Below are 5,252 nucleotides of genomic sequence, written 5' to 3'. Positions count from 1 at the left end.
ACGGAAACTGAGAACAATTTTGTTTGAAGGTACATGAGTGCTTTTTTGTAGGGGGAAGATTCATAGCTTCTACTGTACTCTCAGGGGGGCCAGTACTCAGAAAAGATTAAGGGACCCTGATAGAGAATATCTGCTTTTTGTTCCCAGGCAGGAATCACTCTGATTAATTCAGGGGCTAAGACATAGGAGGTTCCCAGTCAAGCCTTGGTAGGTGTCATTCAGAGCAGGAAGTCTGGGAAATCAGACCCACACAGCCTTTGTGCTGCATCTCTTACCCCCAGCACCACCCTCTGCTCTTCTTCCTTTATGATAATTCACTATTTGAAGCTTGACATCAGCCTATCCATTGAACATCAGAAGAAAAGTAAGATTACTTGGCCCAAAAGAATGGATTTCCCACCCTTGTGGTCCGTATTAGTCTGTTCTCACACTGCTAATAAAGACATATCCCAGACTGGGTAATTTATGAAGGAAAGAGAGGGGTTTTGTTTTGTTTTGTTTTGTTTTGTTTTTTTGAGGTGCAGTCTCACTCGGTAGCCCAGACTGGAGTGCAGCAGTGCAATCTCGGCTCACTGCAACCTCCATCTGACAGGTTCAAGCAACTCTCCTGCCTCAGCCTCCTACATAGCTGTGATTACAGGCAAGCACCACCATGCCCAGCTAATTTTTGTGTTTTTAGTAGGGTTTCACCATGTTGGCCCGGCTGGTCTCAAACTCCTGACCTCAAGTGATCCACCTGCCTTGGCCTCCCAAAGTGCTGGGATTACAGGCATGGGCCTGTGCCTGGCCAGGAAAGTGGTTAAATTGACTTCTAGTTCAGCATGGCTTGGGAAGCCTCAGGAAACCTACAATCGTGGTGCAAGGGGAAGCCAATACGTCCTTCTTCACATGGTGGCAGGAAAGAGAAACACTGAGCAACAATGGGGAAAGCCCTCTCCTTATGAAAACATCAGATCTAGTGAGAACTCACTATCACGAGAACAGCATGATGGTAACTGCTCATATGATTAACTTACTTCCCAGTGGGTCACTCCCATGACATGTGGGGATTATAGGAACTACAATTCAAGATGAGATTTGGATGGGAACACAGCCAAATCATATCATGGTCTAGGAAATTTCAAGCTCATTCCTATTGAATGTAAATTAGTTATTTGCCCACCCAGGACCCATAGGCAAGCCACAATTCCTGATATAACATATTTGTAATCATTTTTCAACTGGGGACATTTCTGATTCTCAACATGGAGATGAATAATAAAATGTCTGCGCTTCTCAATCCTCAAACCTGAAGGACATTATGTTAACTGAAATAAATCATGCACAGAAAGATAAAAACCACATGTTCCCAATCATATATGGAAGCTTAAAAAATGAGCTCATAGAAGTAGAGAGTAAAATTGTGGTTATCAGAGGCTGGGAAGGGTAGAGGGAAGTGGAGGATGGGGAGAAGTTGGTTAATGGATACAAAGTTACAGCTAGAGAAGAGGAATAAGTTCCAGCATCCTGTAGCACTATGGGGTGAATACAGTTAAGAATAATTTAATGTATATGTTCAAAAAGCTAGAAGAGAGGATTTGGAATGTTCCCAACACAAAGAAATGATCAATGTTTGAGGTGATAAGTGATAGGTATCCTAATTACTTTGATTTGATCATCACACATTGTATACATGTATCAAAATATTACTCTGTATCCCATAAATATGTATAATTATTATATGGCAACTAAAAATAAAAGGGAAAAAACATAAAAGTGAAAAGAAAGAACGCTGCAAAGCAAAATTTGAAACAGCGCCAGAATCAAATTCCTCTTGGTCAAATTGTTACACTTTGGAACTGGATGTTATATTTTTCCTAGTAAATTGATTTAACCTTAGGATACAACCCTGCTCCTTCAGCAAGAAAAAGATAACATTGTGTTAAATTTTTAAAAGAGACCCTGTAAATTAATGTTACATTCTCTTTTTTGGGGGGAGGTGGGCACAGGCTCCCACTCTGTCACCCAGTCTGGAGTACAGTGACCACTACGCGTGGCTATTTTTTTTTTTAAATTATTTGTAGAGATGAGGTCTCACCATGTTGCCCAGGCTAGTCTTGAACTCCTGAGCCATGGGATCCACACTCAGTCAGTGGCAGGACCGGGCATGCTGTGACCTGCTTCCACCTTAGGCACCAGTGTCTAAATGAGGGGAACACAGTGGCACTAAGAAACTCGGAGATGCCAGCAACTGCAGAGCCCCAAAGGGTGTTACAGCTCTGCCTGGGGAATCCCAAGGTCTGAGACCCCAAGAAATGTCATAGCTCTCTCTCGTTCCTGCCACCTGCAGCTCAGCAAACGAGGGCACATCACAGCTCTTGTTCAGTCCCACTGCCTGCAGCTCAGCAAATGGGGGCATGTCACAGCTCTTATTTAGTCTTGCTGCCTGCAGTTCAGTGAATGGGGGTGTGTCACAGCTCTCACTTGGTCCCAGTGCCCACAGCTCAGCAAATAGGGGTATGTTACAGCTTGTTCCTGCCACCTGCAGCTCAGCAGGTCCCGGGTTCTTGTCCTGCAACCAAGAGGAATAAAGCATGCAGACAACGGAGAGTGAGTAGGGCAGAGAATAATTTTATTAAGTGACAGAAGGAAAGCTCTCAGCAAAGAGGGGACCTGACAGTGGGTAGACCACTGTGTGAGAGGGGCCCAAAAACAGGTAGCCCTCTGTGAGTCTGAGTCTGGGGTTTTCATGGGCTCAGATTTGTCCATAGGCAGGCCTGGAGAAAGCACCATTCGATTAGCTAAAAGGTATCAAGGAAGTTCTCACTCTAGTTGTGTACTCTACCCAGAATTGGCAGCCCAGTTTTCAGGCTTTCAACTGTCTTTGGCTTGAAAGTCTGGTTTCAACAGGGACCCTTTTCTGTCTGCCCAGGAATTTGTCTGTCTCCTGTCGCTATCACTTTGGGAGGCCGAGGAGGGCAGAATGCCTGAGCTCAGGAGTTTGAGAGCAGCCTGGGCGACATGGCAAAACCCCATCTCTACTAAAAGTAAAAATAAAAATAAATGTTAAAATACCTCCTTTAAAGATTGTTGTGAAAAGTTGAAGAAAGGAAAGAACTTTTATCTGAAGAATGTGAGCCCTTTCAAATTATCAGAGAGACATTTAAATGAGACAGAAATCACATTTTACTTCCCCCTACTCCACCTTTGGACTATGTATTCATCTCTTAAAACTACTTGCTATTGCTGTAAGTAACCATAAATTAATCTAATAATGCTGCACTGGACATATAACCCACACCTTACAGCTTAACAATATGTAACCAATCACTAATTAATATTATTTCTGTAAACCAATGAGAATTCCAAAAAAACAACTTTGTATCAGCCCACTCCCTGTCCCACTTTTTTTTGCCTTTAAAAACCTGCTTGTAACAAAGGCTGAGCAGAGCTCAAATCCAAGGTTACTTGGGTCTGAGTCTTCCAGGCAGCTGTCCTCCCTTTGGCTCAAGTAAAGTCTTCAAATCATATTTTGTGTTTCAGCCTCTTCCTTTTAGATTGACAAGTAAACAGCTAAATAATTCTCAACAGTCAGCTTAGATGTGAATTAATAGCCATGGGATATGGGCTGATGTTAAAACAAAGGATGAAATATAAACTTAAGCCAAGGAGTCTTCCTCCTTTTGCATGGTAACAGTGGGCACTGAAGTACTATGAGTGCCCATTCTGAGGTTCAGGACTAGCTGGTTAGGCTTCTGCATAGATTCAGAAACAAGTCTGAGAGGAGTGACCAATAAAAGCTCAGAAGCCCTCTCCCTGCCCTAGGTGAATCAGCTGTTCTTGCACCAAAGCCCTGGTTGCAGAAATCCCTGAAGTTTGGGCATACCCAGAGGTGGGGCTGCAAAGACCCTAGAAGATGAAGTACAGGTCAACAAACCTCATGATGTGAATTAAAATACACATTCCTCTCAGTATCTAATCTGGTGGGCACTCGACCTACTGCCTGACTTTGACAAAGTGATAGTAATGACAGAAGCTATTATTTTCTGTGTATCTACTAAGTCAAGTACTTGCCAGGACCTTTGCCTATATTATCTCATTTAATCCTCCAACATTTTACAGAAGGAGCAGTTTTCAAAAACAAAAACAACAACAAAACAACAAAATAATAATCCTCCAAAATTCCAATGAGGATATTTATAAACACTATTCTTATTTTACAGAAGAGATAACTGAGGTTCAGACAAGTCAAATGGCTTGCCCAAGGGCATTTTGCTAATTAGAGCCAGAATCAAAATTCAAATCTACATCTGTCTGATGCTCCAGCTGGCATGCCTAACTACTATGCACACAGACTCTGGGGTTATCAAGGTTCTGGGCATCAAGGGGTCTGCAATATGCCTACAAGAAATGGAGAACACATAAGAAACACTATGAGAGTCATGCCAATCTGAAATTAGGAACTCAGAGAATATAGGGCCTTGAGTAGCCCAAAAATGTTCAAGGAGGAGTATCATATTGAGCTGAGGATGGAAGACAGACCCCTGGTAGGTTAAGCAGGGCCTTGAATGCCGCAATGGGCACAGCTTTGCTAGTGCATGGAGAGTGAGAGAAAGCGAAGTCATTCCAATAAATTTTCCCCAAAAACAATGAGAGCAAAGACAGGAACAGGGTCGATCTCCCAGAAGATACAATTGATGAGAACAGGTGGCTAATGTTACAGTAGGTAGTCAGGCAGACATGAGCAGGGCAGGAGAGAGCCTCCCACACCACCAGCAATGACAGGCGACCATCAGGTGATGGTCAGGCAATTGTTAATGTGCCTCTCTAAAATAATAATTGGTCGCAGCCAGCACCGGGGCATGGCGGCTCATGCCTACAATCCCAACACTTTGGGAGGCCAAGGCAGACGGATCGCTTAAGACCAGGAGTTTGAGACCAGCCTGACCAATATGGTGAAACCCCGTCTCTACTAAAAATACAAACACTAGCCAGGCGTGATGGTGAGCACTTGTAATCCCAGCTACTCAAGAGGCTGAAGCATAAGAATCGCTTGAACCCAGGAGGCCGAGGTTGCAGTGAGCCAAGATCATGCCACTGCACTCCAGCCTGGGAGACAGAGTGAGACTCTGTCTCAAAGAAAAAAGAAAGAAGAGAAGAAGAACGCCTCAAGTGAGCGTGCATACAACTCCGGTGAACACACTGAATGTGTGGCCCCTCCCAAGTACTAGCAGGCCACTGCGCACACAGACAGCCCACTCCAAGGAAAGAAT

The sequence above is a fragment of the Pongo abelii genome, chromosome 1 (assembly GCF_028885655.2).
Source record: "Pongo abelii isolate AG06213 chromosome 1, NHGRI_mPonAbe1-v2.0_pri, whole genome shotgun sequence".
NCBI lineage: Eukaryota > Metazoa > Chordata > Mammalia > Primates > Hominidae > Pongo > Pongo abelii.
This window is presented reverse-complemented; position numbering follows the sequence as displayed.